We start from the raw sequence: 20,295 nt of genomic DNA, 5'->3' as shown, positions 1-20,295 counted from the left end.
TTCTTTATGCATTCTGACACCCTATGTCTTTTGATTGGAGCATTTAGTCCATTTACATTCAGAGTAATGATTGAAAGATATGTATTTGGTGCCATATTATTTCTTGGTCTGTCATTCTTTCTGCAGACAGTTTCTATTTCTTTCTTGTCTTTGCCACTTTTGGTCTTTCTTTTCCACTCAACGACATCCTTTTCATACTTCTTGCAGGGCTGGCTTAGCGGTCACAGACTCCTTTAGATCTTTTCTTTTTTGGGGGGGAGAGGGGTTTGGGGTTTTTAGCAGCTTAAAACAATCATCGTTGTATTATATCTCATGGTCTTGTGGATCAGGAATTCAGGCAGGGGCTCTGTTCGTCGATCCATCTGTTTTGTATGGTATCAACTGAAGCCACTCAGTGGCATTCAGCTGCTGGCTGGTCTGGAGGATCCAATACTATTTCACTCAAATGCCCGGTGTCTCGGTGAGCATGTGTGGAAGACTGGGCTCAGAAGGGTGCCTCTTCCTTTCTATGTAGTCTAGAGCTTCTCTGTGTGGTCTCTTTACCTGACCAGCCAGACTTTTTAACAGAATTCAGGGCCCAAGTTTAAGAGAGCAATCCAAGGAGATGAAGTGAAATCTACCAGCAAAGTTTGGGATTGAAACTGGCGCAGCACTACTCCTACGACTTCTAGTAGCCAAAGTGGGAGGTTTTCCCAGCCTCAAGTGGAAGGGATGTAGATTCCAGCTCTTGGTGGAGAGTTGGGGGGAAATGTGAAAGAATTTGCAGCAATCGTTACTCTGTCACAGTATTAAATTACCATTTTACAAATGAAAACATTAGAGCACAGAGCGGTTAAGCATCTTGTCAATATAATACCAGTAGGAACGTGACGGGGTGGAGATAAGTGTCTCCCACATTTGTTACATTGATAGGGTTGGTTTTTAGACTAAATGTGAAGTTTATCAGGTTTAAGCGATGGTGGAATAGTTTAAATAAACATATTCTTTTAAAGATATAAATTCTATTATGCCAAGTCAGTTGCCTGTATGAAGGAAGCCAAAAGGATTAATCACTACATTTGTAGAGTATTCTAGAACACAGGATTGAAAAACTAACTTATATTTTTACGCTATGAATTTTCAGATGATGGGTAAGGTACAAATATTGTCTAAAGGCCTCCTTAAATTTCTTATACGCATAGGGTTTGTTACCAGAATGAATGCTTGGATGCTGGAAAAGGGACGAATTAATTCTAAAAGCCTTCCTAAATTCCTTACATTTAAGGGGTTTCTCACAAGTATGAATACACTGATGTAGTGTAAGTTTGGGGCACAATCTAAAGGCCTTCCCACATTCCTTCCATTTATAGGGTTTCTCACCAATATGAATTCTCTGGTGTTGTGTAAGTTTTGAGAGTAATCCAAAAGCCTTCCCATGTTCCTTGCAGTCATAGGATTTAATCCCAATATGGATATTTTGGTGTGAAGTAAGTTTTGAGTAACGACTCAAGGCCTTCCAACATTCCTTACGTTCATACAATTTCTCACCAGTGTGAAGTCTGTGATGAAGAATAAGATGATAACCATCACTAAAGGTCTTTCCACATTGCTCACATTCACAGGGTTTCTCACCAGTATGAAGTCTGTGATGTACTCTAAGGCCAGAGCCACACAGAAAGGCCTTCCCACATTCTTTATATTCATAGAGTTTGTTGGCAATATTAAGCTTCTGATGTCAAGGAACGTTGTACACTGTCTAAAGGCCTTCCCACATTTTGTACATACATAGGGTTTCTCACTGGTATGAACCCTCTGATGGAGAGTCAGTTGACCATGCACTCTGAAGGCCTCCCCACATTCTTTACATTCATAGGGCTTCTAACCAATACAAATTTCTGATGTACTTTAAGGTCTGGGCCACTATGAAAGATTCTCCACATTCCTTGCATTCATAGGGTTTCTCACCAGTATGAATTCTGCGATGAAAAGTAAGCTGTTGGCATACTCTAAAGGCCTTTCCACATTTTTTATATTCATAGGGTTTCTCCACAAAATGAATGCTCTGATGTGCAGTTAAAGATGTGTGGTTTTGCTAAAAGGGCACTTTTTGAGGTGTAATTTTCACTTCACTGAAATATCCCTCCTGTCCTTCAAATTTTCTTTTGGATTCCCAATCACCGTTTTAAAATCAAAACCTAAGGCCATCGTTTTATAATTCTTTCCATTATCTTCCACGAGGGGGACTTTATTTCATAAATGTCATTTTCTGAAGATAACTTCTTGGTCTCATACCCGGTCTCTCAATCTGTGTATCACCTCCTTCCTTTCCTCACAACTTTCCAGGGCTCTTTTCCTTGCTGCAATAAGGAAATCACATCTGGCCTCGAAATGAAGCACCCCGGCGAAGCCCATCACTGATCCATGGGCCATGGTTTAGAAGCTGAAGAACTAGTCAGTCTTCCTGGGGGTTTACTCGCCTGGAGAAGCAGAGTTCACAGAGGCCAGAGCTGGGGTGTCACGCCTGCCTCACAGCGATGCTCGGTGTAAGCAAGGATGTGAGGAAACCTGCAAGACCCAGCCTCCAGCATGAACTCCTTTAGCTTTTGTGTGGGAAACTCTTGATCTCTCCTTCAATTCTGAATGATAGTCTTGCTGGAGAGAGTCTTCTTGGCGGCAGATTTTTCCCATTCAGCATGTTGAATATATCACACCCCTCCCTTCTGGCCTGCCAGGTTTCTGTGGAGACATTTGCAGCCAGCCTCATGGGTCTTCCCTTGTAGGTTAGGGCCTTCTTTTGTCTTGCTTTTAAGATTTTCTCTTTCTCACGATACTTTTTCCAATTTAATTACAATATATCTTGGTCTGGGCCTGCTTTTGTTGATTTTGATGGGAGTTCTCCATGCCTCCGGGATCTGGATGTCTGTTTCCTTCCCCAAAATAGGGAAGTTTTCAGCTTTTATTTCTTCAAATAAACTTTCGGCCCTTCTCTCTTCTTCTTCTTCTGGGACTCCTATAATACGAATGTTATTATGTTTGATGGAATTTCTGAGTTCCTTAATCTATTCTCATGTTCCATGATTCTTCTTGCTGTCTTTCGTTCAGCTTCATTGTTTTCCATTCTTTTGTCTTATATATCACTTATTTGGTCTGCTGCTTCTTCCAGCCTTCTGTTCATTGCATCAAGCCTGTTTCAAATCTCAGTTATTGCGTTTTTCATTTGGGACTGACTGCTTTTTGAAATTTCTTACCTCTGTGGTAAGGGTCTCCCTGGCATCTTCTATGCTTTTCTCAAGCCCAGCAAGTATCCTTATGACTGTTGCTTTAAATTTTCCATCAGGCATGTTACTTATACCTGTCTCACTTAGTTCTCTGGCCATGATCTTATCTCTTTCTTTCCTTTGGGAGGAATTCCTCTGTCTCTGTCTTGTCATTTTGCCTAAGTCTCTGCCTTCTTCTCTGTGTTAGGAAACCAGTTATGTTTCCTGCTCCTGAGAGTATGATCTTATGAAGAGGTCAGAAAGAGTCCTGGAGGTGTATCTGGTGTGTGCCGCATGCACTCTGCAGCTGTACTTTGGCTGCTTTATCCTGCTGGTTAGCGGTGTGCAGAGGCTCTCCTTCCCTGCTGTGGGTAGCGTTTGGTCCTTGGCAAGAATGTGGTCAGTTTAAGTAGGTGTGCTCTGGTCTGCCTGTGAAATGTGACCTGATACTTCTTCCACTAGAACTGAAGCCCTCAGAACTCTCTGGTCAAGAGATGTGGTGCGGATGAGGGTCTGTGCTGGTCTTCTGGGGAGGGTCTCACTGCACTGGGACTGAGGCTGGCTTAATCAGGAGGGGCAGTCATGCCAGAGCACACGGGTGTGAGACACAGTATAAGCAGGTTAGGCAGTCAGTTTGGGGCTGAGCTACTTTCCGCAGGTGGCTCTGTATTTATCCTGAGGGACTGAGGAGGGAAATGAGACCAGCTGGCACCTTTGTGCCTGGAGAGGAGTCTCCATGAATGCTACCTCTCAAAGACTCACTCTGGGAAGACCAAGTATCCTTCCCACATGTGCCCCAGGTGCTCTTCAGATCACTGTTTGCATGCTGCCTGCCCCCAGGTTGTGTGCCTGACTTCTCTCCAGGAGCAGGGCAGTGCCCTCAGGTCTCTACCCCATCCAAGCCCACTGACCTTTAAAATTACAGGCTTTAAGCCCTGCCAGTTGCAAAAACTCGTGAAAATCAGCCTCTCTTGCTATCCTAGCCGATTGCTTTTTGGAAATGCTCTCCTAGTATGTTCCCCTGTGGCTCCTCTCTCTCTCTCTCTCTCTCTCTCTCTCTCTCTCTCTCTCTCTCTCTCCCTCTCTCCCTCTCTCCCTCTCTCCCTCTCTCCCTCTCCCTCTCCCTTTCTCTCTCTCCCTCTCACCTTTCTCCTCGACCCTGGCTCCCCCCTCTGCAGCAATCTGTTTCTGCCCTAAACCACATATCCATGCTCCCTACATTCTTCAATGCTCCTACATGCTCCCACATTCTTCAATGTGGCTTCTTCTTCATCTCAGTTGTGGAGTTTGTTCTCTCTTCAGGTTGATTTCTAGGGTATTTAGAATGACTCTATAGTTATCTAGTTGTATTCGAGGGACAACAGGAGTCTAGGGTCCTCCGACTACACCGCCATCTTACTCCTCCCTCCCAAAGTGTTGTTAATATTAATAATATTTAGCCAACCAGTATGAACCTTACCTAACTTTCTTCTGAAGGCGTCAAAGATCATTGTACACTGAGTTCCGGTCTCTTCTTCCTTCCAGGTTCATTTGTTTTTTTTTTTTTTTTTTTTTGGTCTCTATTTCATTTATTTCTGCCCTGATCTTTGTTATTTTCTTCCTTCTTCTAACTTTGAGTTTAGTTTGTTCTTTTCAATTCCCTGAGATTTGAGACTTTTTTTTCTTAGTGTAGGTTTTTATTGCTGCAAACTTTCCCCTTAGATTGCTTTTCTAGGAGCGCACAAATTTTGGTAAGTAGTTTCTATATTTTCATTTTTTCAAGGTATTTCTTGATTTCCCTTGGATGTCTTCTTTCACCCATTGGTTTTAGGATAGTGTATTATGTAACTTCCTCAAATCTGTGCATTTTCAAGCTTTCCTTTGGTTATTGACTTTTCCTTTCATACCATTGTAATAAAAAAATAATAATTTCATGAGTTCAACCCCTTACATTTTCTAGGACTTGTTTTGTTAATTGTCTTGTGATCTCTCCAGGAGAATGTTTCTGGTGTGCTAGACAAGAATCTGTATTCTGTTGCTGTTGGATAAAATGTTCCATATATGTCTGTTAAATTTTTTAGTGTAAGGTATGGATCAAGCCCAATATTTCCTTGTTGAATTTCTGTTGGAATGATTTATCCACTGTTAATATTTTAATAGTGACGTCCCTAACATTTTTGTATTGTTGTCATTTCTCCCCTCATATCTGTTTGTATTTGCTTAATATATACAGATGCTTCATGTTGGGTCCTGTATATTTACTATTGTTATTATCTTCTTGACGAATCCCTTTACTTAAAGAAGTTTTTGTTTATTACTATTTTTGGCTGAAAGTCTATTTTCTGCAATATGAGTATAGCTGTGCCTTCACTCCCAAACTTAAAAAACAACTAGCACCAATCCTCCTCAAACTCATCAAAGAAATTGAAGATAAAGGATACTCCCAAACTCATTTTACAAGGTTAACATTATCCTCATAGCAAAAACAGATAAAGACTACAAATAATAAATAAAAGAAACATATACACAAATATCTCTGATGAATATAGATTGAAAACTTTTCTACAAAAAATTAGCAAACCCTAGTGTAGCACACTAAAATGTTCATACACCATGATTAAGAGGGATTGATAGCAGGGATGAGGAAACATACACAAATCAACAAATGCAATATACCACATCAGTACAATGGAATATAAAAACCATATGGCTTTCTCAATAGATTCAGAAAAGCGTTTCACAAAACAAAACATCTTTTCATGGTAAACATACTCAACAAATTAGTTGTAGAAGGAATGTGCCTCAACATAATAAAGGCCATATATGACAAACTTGTGGTTAACATACTCAGTGGCATAAGGTTGAAAGCTTTTACTCTAAGATCAGAAACAAGCCAAGATGCCTACCCTCACTACTCTTATACAAAACAGTACTGGAATTCTTAGCCTGAGCAATTAGGCAAGAAAAGAAATAAATGATACCCAATTGAAAACAAATACAGGTCTTTGGAAATGACATGGTCTTATTTGCAGAAAATTCAAGATACCACTAGATACCACCAAAACCTGAGGGAACTAATCAACAACTTTAGTAAAGATGCACAACAGAAACTCAACATACAGAAATGAGTTACATTTTTATAAAATAAAAAAATATGTGAAAGTATTTTTTTCTTTTCTTTATTTTAATAATTTATTGTCAAGTTAGCTAACATACAGTGTATACAGTGTAATCTTGGCTTCGGGAGTAGATATCCATGATTCATCCCTTATATACAACATCCAGTACGCATCCCAACAAGTGCCCTCCTCAATTCCCATCACCCATTTTCTCTACTCCCCACCCTCATCAACCCTCAGTCTGTCCTCTGGATTGAAGGGTCTTTTATGGCTTGCCTAACTTATGTTTCCATCCATTCCCCCATGGTCTTCTGTTAAGTTTCTCAAATTCCACATATGACTGACAATATATGATATCTGTCTTTCTCTGACTGACTTACTGAACATAGCAAAGTAATGGTGCTGGGAGAACCAGAGAGCAACATGAAGAGTAATGAAACTGGACAACTTTCTTACATCGTTCACAAAAATGGACTCTAAATCAATGAAAGATCTATATGTGAGACAGGAAACCATCAAAATCCTACAGGAGAAAACAGACAACAACCTCTTTGACCTCAGTTGCAGCAACTTCTTACTTGACATGTCTCTGAGGCAAGGGAAATAAAAGCAGAAATGAACTATTGGGACATCATCAAGATAAAAAGTTTCTGAACAACACAGAAAACAGTCAACAAACTAAAAGGTAACCAATGGAATGGGAGAAGATATTTGCAAATGACATACCAAATAAAGGATTAGTATCCAAAAGTCTATAAAGAACTTAACAAACTTAACACCTGAAATACAAATAATCCAGTGAAGAAATGGGCAAAAGACATGAACAGACACTTTTCCAAAGAAGACATCCAGATGACTAACAGACACATGAAAAGATGATCAACATCGCTCATCATCAAGGAAACACAAATCAAAACCACATTGAGATACCACCTCACAAAGGTCAGGGTGGCTAAAATTAACAAGTCAGGAAACAACAGATGCTGGGAAGCATGTGGAGAAAGGGGAACCCTCTTGCACTGCTGGTGGGAATGCAAACTGGTATAGCCATTCTGGAAAACAGTGTGGAGATTTTTCAAAAAATTAAAAAAAGAATTACCCTATGACCCAGCCATAGCAATACTAAGAATTTATCCAAAGAATACAACAGCACTACTTTGTAGGGGCACAGGTACACCAGTGTTTATAGCAGGGCTATCAACAATAGCCAAATTATGGAAAGAGTCCAAATGTCCATCAACTGATGAATGGATAAAGAAGCTGGGATGTGTATGTATGCATATACATACATACAAACATACATGCAATGGAATACTACTCCGTGATAAAAAGAATGAAATCTTGCCACTTCCAATAACATAAAAAGATTTTTTCATCCCACATTCATGATAGCATCAAAAACAATAAAACACGTAGGATTAAATTTAACCAAGGAGGCAAAATATCTCTACACTTAAAACTACATGAATTGATGGAAAAATTGAAGAGAATTAAGATATCCTGTGCTCATAAATTGCGCATTGAGAAGGGCACTTGTTGGGATCAGCACTGGGTGTTGCATGTAAGTGATGAATCATGGGAAACTACCCCGAAACCAAGAGCACACTGTATACACTGTATGTTAGCCAACTTGACAATAAATTATATTAAAAATATTAATATTGAAAAATGTCCACAGTATTCAAAATCATCTCTAGATTCAATGCAATCCCTATCAAAATTTGAGTGGCATTTTTCACAGATAGAGAAAAAACAATCCTGAAATCTGTATGGAGCCACAAAAGTCCCAATTGCCAAAGCCACTTCAACAAAGAAGAGCAGAGCTGGAGGCAGCCTACTTGCTGATTCAAACTATCTTATAAATATCTAGGAATCAAACCAGTATGTTATTAGCTCAAGAAACAGACACATACACCAACGGAACAAAATTAAGAGCATAAAACTAAACCCACCCACATACAGACAACTACTCCTGGAAGAAGGAGTCAAGGATATTCATGAGCAAACATAGTCTCATTAATAAATCGTCCTGAGAAAACTGGGTAAATACATTCAGAGAAATGTATCTGAAATTGTAAAGCTCCTAGAAGACAACATAGAGAAAACAATTCTTGACATTGGATGCATTGACAGTTACCAAATGAGGCTATTCTAACATTGTCCTATCAACTAACATAGCTGACTCTTTGTGATCCAAATTTCATTGCAAAGACTGAAAGACTGTGACTTCTAAATTTTTTTAACTAACTGTGTCTATAGGGGTATAGTTTGTTCCATGGAGCTCTTGAGTGGTACAAGATTCTACTAATAGCCAGTACTCCCACCACCTCCTGGAAAGTGTATTTTTTTTCCTTTCAATGTGACCTGCAGGGATAAACTGTTACCACATACCCTACGATATATTTGTATTTTAGAACAGATTGGGAATACATCATGTAGGAGCCGGGCACTTCTAAGTAGTAGAAGCTCAAGGAAACATATTTTCTTGTTCTAATCATCTTCACAAAAGGGTTCACACAAAGATTGACCTACAGGACATTGGATATGGAGCACATTTTGTGCACGAGCATGTCTGTGGGTGTGTGTGTTTAATAATGTATTAATATATATGCTGCTTCCACCTAAATGCAAATGAAAATATAACACATTGTGGCAGACTGAGGAGAATCATTCTGTGGGAATAGAGATGGTTTTTCTAAGAGGAGCAGTGAAACCTGGGAGAGGTTCATTTCATGCTAGAAAGAACACATTGTTAGCCAACATGCTTCCTTTAAATACATTAAAACCGAGTTCTCATTAGAGATAAGTTACTAAAGAAGCTTTCCAAAGAGAATCTGGCAAAACTGTTTCATGTTTCCAAGTGCTTGAAATGACGACTTACAAATGTGAGAAAGCATTATGTGTGACCTGCTACCACAGATTCGGGGGGACGGGGCCCTGTCAAAGGCTTTGACCACTGATCAAGACAGGCCATTGATCATGGAGATCCCAAATAACCCAATCAGTAGAAACGTCCACGATGCTTCTCTGAGACTCAACACACAGGTACAACTGAACAGCCTCATCTTGAAAAGAGGTTGAAACCATTCTCAGAAATGGTTTACAAATCAGAAGAACATACACTTCCTAGAGACCTCGTAGATTTCATTCACTCCAGTGGTTAAAATGAATCCACCCAACAATGTAAATGAATAGAATTAAATTTTTTAAACGGAGCAAGTGTGGGAACCCAGGGAGGCCCCCCAACGTGGACCTCAACAGCATATTGATCACTTTGAATAGAAGGTACTGGGGAAAGAGCAGGTGTGAGGACATCACACCCTCCTCTGTCCCCCTGGAAGCAGGAAATATCTCCCGAATGAAAGTCCCTTCCCAGGTCTAAGAAGGAAAAATGACCACTTATCACCACAGGTAGGGACCTTAGAGCTGAGAAGGCTGTAGAAATAAACCTGCTACTTCTTTACTAACCCACTACCTCAGCCCACATTCCACTTCGCATTCCCTGCTAACTGCAGCTCCAAACCCCAGTTTTCTTTATCCTGTCAATTCCACGCTCATCTATTGTCTCTCTGTAAAAAGCATAAACACCACCTACTTTGCTCATTTCTTTGGAAGTCAATGTCCAGATTGGGCCTCCGTGTGCAGATAATAAAACTTTGGGTGTATTCTCCAGTTACTCTGTCTCATGGCAACTTAATTCCAAAACAGCGGGGAAGAAGGAAATGTCTCCTCCCAGAAGTCAGTGTCCTGTCTCTAAGGCCACCTAGGGGAGCCCTTCCTCTGACCCCTCTGATCTCCAGTCATCCATCCTCTCCTTCCACATGTACACACAGCTCCCCTCATCCACATCTACACACAGCCCCCCTTTCCCCTGCAAACCACGAGTCCACACACAGTGGTTCCCAGTCTGCACTATCAGATCTCAAACACGCCACAACACCACAGCTATGAAAGAAGGCTCTCATCTGTGTCACAAAACAAGCATCCAAAAAGCAGACACCTGTGAAAGGTGGAGTTGGTAGGGGTCTGTGACCTGTTCCTGCCTCCTCCGTGAGCCTGGTCAGAGCAGGACTCTGGCAAACAGTAGCTGCGAAATGTGCAGACTAGGAGGTACAGGAGGGTCTCACAGGGGTGACTGCGCTCTGATGACTGATCCAGGAGTGAGTTTAGCAGGATGTAGAGGGTGTGCTCAGAGTGCAGTCACCTACACTGCACACCCTGCTGTTATGCTAACACGTGACAGTCCTAAGGCCAGGACAGGGTACAAAGGTAGGGATGCATGAACTGAGGAACCCCGTACCTTCTCTGTGCTGACTTGGACCACACAAAAGAGTCCCATATTGGAGAAACGAACTGCTGTCCATTGCAGTGAGGGGACCCCAAAGCTGCCTGACAGGGCTCAGTCCTGCTGGATACTGCAAGTGCCCTCACTATTTTGTGTCTTTGCTGATTGGTAGTAAATCTGCTGGTTGAGAATTATATTTTAGGGATATATACTAACTTGGATGTAAATTTAAATAAATAAATGAGTGAGTGAGTAAATGAATGAATGAATGAATGAATTCTGTTTCAGGGGAGAACTCAAGATGGTACAGAAGTAGAGGGACTGGGATTTCCCTCATCCCTGAAGCACAGCAGCATTGAGGTCAGAATACTTGGAAAACCCCAACGTACAGACTGTGGAGCGACAGAACAATGTCCACAGGTGAACGGGGCAGCTTGGCGGGACACAGGTGAATGTGTGGGAATTGAGGGGGATAAAACGGGCGGCGCTGGCAAGGAGCAGGGAACCCCTTCTGTGGAGAAATAAAAGGAAGAGGAAGAGAGGCTGTGGAAGTCTGGGATTGTATTTGCACATGAGAAAAACCTCTGCGGATCACAGACTGGGGAACGAGAACTTTGGGCAAGCCAGTTTCTACTTTGAGAACATCCTTAGGAGCTCCAGATGGGAGTTCCGGGAGCCCAGCTTTCTCCCAGCTGCCACCTTGTGCATGCCTGGGGGAGGGGAGCCAGCCAGCCTGGTGGGATATGGGGGCACGCTGGGATCTGGGAGCAGTCCCCTCCCTCCAGTACTGGGGAAAGAGGGTTATTACCCACCAAGGGCAAAAGACCCTGCAGGCACCAGCCAGAGTCCCTTTGTCAACTGGACACAGTGGCGCTATCCCAGGACAGGTCCATCCACACCGGGACTCCTGAAGACATCGGGGTTGGAACCCCAGCCCAGCCCAGGGAGAAACAGACACTGTGGGGGTGTTGCTCTGTGAGGGCGGCATGGTTTGGGACACGTGGTCTGGGGAGGAGAGACTGGGGGTTCGCCATTGTTCTCCCTAGCACCACACGGTGGGGCTTCGCAGGACAGAGGCCCCCAGTGGAGGTGGGACCTGCTTACACCAAACCCCGCCCTTCCGTGCCTGGTAACCGCTTATCTACCCCAGTGACATTGACACTGACTGAGACAGACAGCCCCTCCTCCAAACCAGCACATTCCCTGTCCCAGTAGCCAGCAGACAACTGTCCTGGGGTTTCCTATGTTAGTCTCTTGTTGTTTTAACTATTATTTTGTTTCTCTTTTCATTCCTTCTCTTCTCTTTTCCCTTCTTTTTCTTTCTACTCTCCTCTTTTTTCTTCCCTCGTTGGAATCAGCCTCATAGTTTCTGATTTGATTCTTGGTCAATTCTTATTATATATATATATATATATATATATATATATATATATATATACATATACATATATATACACATACATACATATGTGTGTGTGTATATATATGTGTGTGTGTGTGTGTGTGTGTGTGTATTATAATTTTCTTTTGTTTTCTTTCTTTCTCTGTTCTGGTTGTTTCTTGAATCAGGTGTTTACTCTATTCTTTTTACACTTTTATGTATCTCCTTCTTTATTTTCCTCTCTCTGTTTCTCTGTCTCTCTCTGGATTGAGCCTTGTATCTTTCATTCTCTGCCTGGTCTTTCTCCTGCCCCTTTCATTTTTCTCTTCATATGGGATAAGTTCTCTGCCTGTCCCCAACCTTTTTCCTTATTGAAGCTTACTTCAACAAACAAATCAAAGCACACCTAGCAGAAGGTCCAGTCAACCACTAAGAACAGTGAGATAAAGCAGCAAAAGATACAACAACAGAGTGCATGCAACGCACTCCAAAAACACTTCCTGAAGTTTCAGGCCCTGGAAAGTTTATGACCCGTTTGTATATAATAGTTCTCGCAGGTGCAGACACATAACAAGCTATTAAAACACATAAAAGACAGAAAACTAGCCAGAATGATAAAACAGAAGAGTTCTCCTCGAAAGAAATTTCAGGAAGAAATGACAGAGAATTGCCCAAAACAGATATAAAAAATATATCTGAACATGAATTTAGAATAATAGTCATAAGACTAATTGTTGGGCTTGAAAAAAAAAACATAGAAGAGCAGAGAATCTCTTGCTGCAGAGATCAAGGACCTAAGAAATAGTCATGAAGAATTAAGAAATGCTATAAATGAGATGCAAAATAAACTAGATGCAGTGACAGCAAGGATGGAAGAAGCAGAGAGGAGAATGGAAGACAAAATTATGAAACGATAAAGCTCAGAAAGAGGAATAGGAAATTACTAGACCATGAGGGGGAGAATTAGAGACCTAAGGGATTCAATGAAATGTAATAATATCCATATAATAGGAGATCCAGAAGAAGAAGAAAGAGAGAAAGGTACAGAGGGTTTATTTGAACAATTATAGCTGAGACCTTCCCAATCTGGGGAAGGAAGCAAACATCCAAGTCCAGGAGACACAGAGAACTCCCTTGAAAATCAACAAAAATGGGTCAACACCAAAACATATCATAGTGAAACTGGCAAAATATAAAAAGATTTCTGAAAGCAGCTAGGGACAAATGAGCTTTAACCTACAAGGGTAGACACATAAGGGTAGTAGGAGACCCGTCCACAGAAACATGGCAGCCAGAAGGGAGTGGCAGGAAATATTCAATGCACTGAACAGGAATAATGTGCAACCAAGAATCCTTTATCCAGCAAGACTGTCATTCAGAACAGAAGGAGAGATAAAGTCTTTCCCAGGTGAACAAAAATTTAAGGAGTTTATGACCACTGAACAAGCCCTGCAGGAGATCCTAAGGGGGACTCTGTGAGTGGAAAAGAGCAAAGACTACAAAGGACCAGAGACAGCTCTACAAGCATGAAACCTACAGATAACACAGTGACACTAGATCCATATCTTTCAGTAATCACTATGAATGAAAATGGACTAAATGCCCCATCAAAATACATGGGGTATCAGAATGGATAAAAAAAAAAAAAAAAAAGAACACAAGATCCATCTATATGCTGTGTAGAAGAGACTCATTTTAGACCCAGGACATCTTCAGATTGAAAGTGAGGGGACCGAGAACCATCTATCATGCAACTGTATGTCAAAAGAAAGCCGAGGTAGCCATACTTATATCAGACAAACTCGATTCTAAAACAAAGACTGTAAAAGGAAATGAAGAAGAGCGTTATATCATAATTAAGGGCTCTATCCATCAAGAAGAGCTAACAATTGTAAATGTTTATGCACCCAAATATATAAATCAATTAGTCACAAACATAAATAACTGTATGGATAATAATACTGTGATTGTAGGGGACTTTAATACTCCACTTATATCAATGGACAGATCATCTAGGTAGAAGATCAGTAAGGAAACAATGGCTCTGAATGACACATTGGACCAGATGGACTTAACAGATATATTCAGAACTTTTCATCCAAAAGCAGAACACACATTTTTCTCAAGTGCACATGGAACATTCTCCAAAATAGATCACATACTGGGTCATAAACCAGCCCTCAACAAATACAAAAGGACAGAAATCATACCATCCATATTTTCAGATGACAGTACTATGAAATTTGAAATCAACCACAAGAAAAAATTTGGAAAATCCCCAAATATAAGGAGGTTAAAGTACATCCTACTAGAGGTAGGGAAGATGGCGGCGTAGGAGGACGCTGGGCTCACCGCGCGTCCTGCTGATCACTTAGATTCCAACTACACCTGCCTAAATAACCCAGAAAACCACCAGAGGATTAGCAGAACGGAGTCGCCGGAGCCAAGCGCAGACGAGAGGCCCACGGAAGAGGGTAGGAAGGGCGGCGAGGCGGTGCGCGCTCCACGGACTGGCGGGAGGGAGCCGGGGCGGAGGGGCGGCTCGCCGGCCAAGCAGAGCCCCTGAGTCTGGCTTGCAAAAAGCGGAGGGGCCTGACGGACTGTGTTCCGACAGCAAGCACGACTTAGGGTCTGGGAGGTCATAAGTGAACAGCTCTGCTCGGAAAGCAGGAAGGCTGGAGGACAAAGGGAAGGAGAGCTGCTGAGCCCCCGGACGACAGAGCTCAGTTTGGTGGGGAACAAAGGCGCGCGCCAGCGCCATCTCCCCCGCCCATCCCCCAGCCAAAATCCCAAAGAGAACCAGTTCCTGCCAGGGAACTTGCTCGCTCCGCGCAAACACCCAACTCTGCGCTTCTGCGGAGCCAAACCTCCGGCAGCGGATCTGACTCCCTCCTGCTGCCACAGGGCCCCTCCTGAAGTAGATCACCTAAGGAGAAGCAAGCTAAGCCTGCCCCTCCTGCCCCTGTGCACCTTGCCTACCCACCCCAGCTAAGACGCCAGATCCCCAGCATCACAAGCCTGGCAGTGTGCAAGTAGCCCAGACAGGCCACCCCACCCCACAGTGAATCCCGCCCCTAGGAGAGGGGAAGAGAAGGCACGCAGCAGTCTGACTGTGGCCCCAGCGGTGGGCTGGGGGCAGACATCAGGTCTGACTGCGGCTCCGCCCACCAACTCCAGTTATACACCACAGCACAGGGGAAGCGCCCTGCAGGTCCTCACCACGCCAGGGACTATCCAAAATGACCAAGCGGAAGAATTCCCCTCAGAAGAATCTCCAGGAAATAACAACAGCTAATGAGCTGATCAAAAAGGATTTAAATAATATAACAGAAAGTGAATTTAGAATAATAGTCATAAAATTAATCGCTGGGCTTGAAAACAGTATAGCTGACAGCAGAGAATCTCTTGCTACAGAGATCAAGGGACTAAGGAACAGTCATGAGGAGCTGAAAAACGCTTTAAACGAAATGCATAGCAAAATGGAAACCACCACGGCTCGGATTGAAGAGGCAGAGGAGAGAATAGGTGAACTAGAAGATAAAGTTATGGAAAAAGAGGAAGCTGAGAAAAAGAGAGATAAAAAAATCCAGGAATATGAGGGGAAAATTAGAGAACTAAGTGATACACTAAAAAGAAATAATATACGCATAATTGGTATCCCAGAGGAGGAAGAGAGAGGGAAAGGTGCTGAAGGGGTACTTGAAGAAATAATAGCTGAGAACTTCCCTGAACTGGGGAAGGAAAAAGGTATTGAAATACAAGAGGCACAGAGAACTCCCTTCAGACGTAACTTGAATCGATCTTCTGCACGACATATCATAGTGAAACTGGCAAAATACAAGGATAAAGAGAAAATTCTGAAAGCAGCAAGGGGTAAACGTGCCCTCACATATAAAGGGAGACCTATAAGACTCATGACTGATCTCTCTTTTGAAACTTGGCAGGCCAGAAAGAATTGGCACGAGATTTTCAGTGTGCTAGACAGAAAAAATATGCAGCCGAGAATCCTTTATCCAGCAAGTCTGTCATTTAGAATAGAAGGAGAGATAAAGGTCTTCCCAAACAAACAAAAACTGAAGGAATTTGTCACCACTAAACCAGCCCTACAAGAGATCCTAAGGGGGACCCTGTGAGACAAAGTACCAGAGACATCACTACAAGCATAAAACATACAGACATCACAATGACTCTAAACCCATATCTTTCTATAATAACACTGAATGTAAATGGATTAAATGCGCCAACCAAAAGACATAGGGTATCAGAATGGATAAAAAAACAAGACCCATCTATTTGCTGTCTACAAGAGACTCATTTTAGACCTGAGGACACCTTTAGATTGAGAGTGAGGGGATGGAGAACTATTTATCATGCTACAGGAAGCCAAAAGAAAGCTGGAGTAGCCATACTTCTATCAGACAAACTAGACTTTAAATTAAAGGCTGTAACAAGAGATGAAGAAGGACATTATATAATAGTGACAGGGTCTATCCATCAGGAAGAGCTAACAATTATAAATGTCTATGCGCCGAATACCGGAGCGCCCAAATATATAAAACAATTACTCATAAACATAAGCAACCTTATTGATAAGAATGTGGTGATTGCAGGGGACTTTAACACCCCACTTACAGAAATGGATAGATCATCTAGACACACGGTCAATAAAGAAACAAGGGCCCTGAATGAGACATTGGATCAGATGGACTTGACAGATATATTTAGAACTCTGCATTCCAAAGCAACAGAATATACTTTCTTCTCGAGTGCACATGGAACATTCTCCAAGATAGATCATATACTGGGTCACAAAACAGCCCTTCATAAGTTTACAAGAATTGAAATCATACCATGCATACTTTCAGACCACAATGCTATGAAGCTTGAAATCAACCACAGAAAAAAGTCTGGAAAACCTCCAAAAGCATGGAGGTTAAAGAACACCCTACTAACGAATGAGTGGGTCAACCAGGCAATTAGAGAAGAAATTAAAAAATATATGGAAACAAACGAAAATGAAAATACAACAATCCAAACGCTTTGGGACGCAGCAAAGGCAGTCCTGAGAGGAAAATACATTGCAATCCAGGCCTATCTCAAGAAACAAGAAAAATCCCAAATACAAAATCTAACAGCACACCTAAAGGAACTAGAAGCAGAACAGCAAAGGCAGCCTAAACCCAGCAGAAGAAGAGAAATAATAAAGATCAGAGCAGAAATAAACAATATAGAATCTAAAAAAACTGTAGAGCAGATCAATGAAACCAAGAGTTGGTTTTTTGAAAAAATAAACAAAATTGACAAACCTCTAGCCAGGCTTCTCAAAAAGAAAAGGGAGATGACCCAAATAGATAAAATCATGAATGAAAATGGAATTATTACAACCAATCCCTCAGAGATACAAACAATTATCAGGGAATACTATGAAAAATTATATGCCAACAAATTGGACAACCTGGAAGAAATGGACAAATTCCTGAACACCCACACTCTTCCAAAACTCAATCAGGAGGAAATAGAAAGCTTGAACAGACCCATCACCAGCGAAGAAATTGAATCAGTTATCAAAAATCTCCCAACAAATAAGAGTCCAGGACCAGATGGCTTCCCAGGGGAGTTCTACCAGACGTTTAAAGCAGAGATAATACCTATCCTTCTCAAGCTATTCCAAGAAATAGAAAGGGAAGGAAAACTTCCAGACTCATTCTATGAAGCCAGTATTACTTTGATTCCCAAACCAGACAGAGACCCAGTAAAAAAAGAGAACTACAGGCCAATATCCCTGATGAATATGGATGCAAAAATTCTCAATAAGATACTAGCAAATCGAATTCAACGGCATATAAAAAGAATTATTCACCATGATCAAGTGGGATTCATTCCTGGGATGCAGGGCTGGTTCAACATTCGCAAATCAATCAACGTGATACATCACATTAACAAAAAAAAAGAGAAAAACCATATGATCCTGTCAATCGATGCAGAAAAGGCCTTTGACAAAATCCAGCACCCTTTCTTAATAAAAACTCTTGAGAAAGTCGGGATAGAAGGAACATACTTAAAGATCATAAAAGCCATTTATGAAAAGCCCACAGCTAACATCATCCTCAACGGGGAAAAACTGAGAGCTTTTTCCCTGAGATCAGGAACACGACAGGGATGCCCACTCTCACCGCTGTTGTTTAACATAGTGCTGGAAGTTCTAGCATCAGCAATCAGACAACAAAAGGAAATCAAAGGCGTCAAAATTGGCAAAGATGAAGTCAAGCTTTCGCTCTTTGCAGATGACATGATATTATACATGGAAAATCCGATAGACTCCACCAAAAGTCTGCTAGAACTGATACATGAATTCAGCCAAGTTGCAGGATACAAAATCAATGTACAGAAATCAGTTGCATTCTTATATACCAACAATGAAGCAACAGAAAGACAAATAAAGAAACTGATCCCATTCACAATTGCACCAAGAAGCATAAAATACCTAGGAATAAATCTAACCAAAGATGTAAAGGATCTGTATGCTGAAAACTATAGAAAGTTTATGAAGGTAATTGAAGAAGATTTAAAGAAATGGAAAGACATTCCCTGCTCATGGATTGGAAGAATAAATATTATCAAAATGTCAATACTACCCAAAGCTATCTACACATTCAATGCAATCCCAATCAAAATTGCACCAGCATTCTTCTCGAAACTAGCACAAGCAATCCTAAAATTCATATGGAACCACAAAAGGCCCCGAATAGCCAAAGTAATTTTGAAGAAGAAGACCAAAGCAGGAGGCATCACAATCCCAGACTTTAGCCTCTACTACAAAGCTGTCATCATCAAGACAGCATGGTATTGGCACAAACACAGACACATAGACCAATGGAATAGAATAGAAACCCCAGAACTAGACCCACAAACGTATGGCCAACTCATCTTTGACAAAGCAGGAAAGAACATCCAATGGAAAAAACACAGTCTCTTTAACAAATGGTGCTGGGAGAACTGGACAGCAACATGCAGAAGGTTGAAACTAGACCACTTTCTCACACCATTCACAAAAATAAACTCAAAATGGATAAAGGACCTGAATGTGAGACAGGAAACCATCAAAACCTTAGAGGAGAAAGCAGGAAAAGACCTTTCTGACCTCAGCCGGAGCAATCTCTTACTCGACACATCCCCAAAGGCAAGGGAATTAAAAGCAAAAGTGAATTACTGGGACCTTATGAAGATAAAAAGCTTCTGCACAGCAAAGGAAACAACCAACAAAACTAAAAGGCAACCAACGGAATGGGAAAAGATATTTGCAAATGACATATCGGACAAAGGGCCAGTATCCAAAATCTATAAAGAGCTCACCAAACTCCACACCCGAAAAGCAAATAACCCAGTGAAGAAATGGGCAGAAAACATGAATAGACACTTCTCTAAAGAAGACATCCGGATGGCCAACAGGCACATGAAAAGATGTTCAGCGTCGCTCCTTATCAGGGAAATACAAATCAAAACCACACTCAGATATCACCTCACGCCAGTCAGAGTGGCCAAAATGAACAAATCAGGAGACTATAGATGCTGGAGAGGATGTGGAGAAACGGGAACCCTCTTGCACTGTTGGTGGGAATGCAAATTGGTGCAGCCGCTCTGGAAAGCAGTGTGGAGGTTCCTCAGAAAATTAAAAATAGACCTACCCTATGACCCAGCAATAGCACTGCTAGGAATTTATCCAAGGGACACACGAGTACTGATGCATAGGGGCACTTGTACCCCAATGTTCATAGCAGCACTCTCAACAATAGCCAAATTATGGAAAGAGCCTAAATGTCCATCAACTGATGAATGGATAAAGAAATTGTGGTTTATATACACAATGGTGTACTACGTGGCAATGAGAAAAAATGAAATATGGCCTTTTGTAGCAACGTGGATGGAACTGGAGAGTGTGATGCTAAGTGAAATAAGCCATACAGAGAAAGACAGATACCATATGGTTTCACTCTTATGTGGATCCTGAGAAACTTAAGAGAAACCCATGGGGGAGGGGAACAAAAAAAAAAAAAAAAAAGAGGTTAGAATGGGAGAGAGCCAAAGCATAAGAGACTGTTGAGAACTGAGAACAAACTAAGGGTTGATGGGGGGTGGGAGGGAGGAGAGGGTGGGTGATGGGTACTGAAGAGGGCACCTTTTGGGATGAGCACTGGGTGTTGTATGGAAACCAATTTGACAATAAATTTCATATATAAATAAAAAAAAAATAAAGTACATCCTACTAAAGAATTAATGCATCAACCAGGAAATTAA

The 20,295-nt window shown here is 41.5% G+C and overlaps 1 pseudogene; it reads right to left on the bottom strand.

The window, feature by feature from the left end:
- Nucleotides 1–1,096: 1,096 nt before the first annotated feature.
- Nucleotides 1,097–2,375, bottom strand: LOC147580594 (uncharacterized; annotated as a pseudogene).
- Nucleotides 2,376–20,295: the final 17,920 nt, after the last annotated feature.

The sequence above is a fragment of the Puma concolor genome, chromosome B2 (assembly GCF_028749965.1).
Source record: "Puma concolor isolate L17-30 chromosome B2, mPumCon1.1.hap2, whole genome shotgun sequence".
NCBI classification, from domain to species: Eukaryota; Metazoa; Chordata; class Mammalia; order Carnivora; family Felidae; genus Puma; species Puma concolor.
Note: the sequence above shows the minus strand (reverse complement) of the source record. Positions and strands in the feature narration are given on the sequence as shown.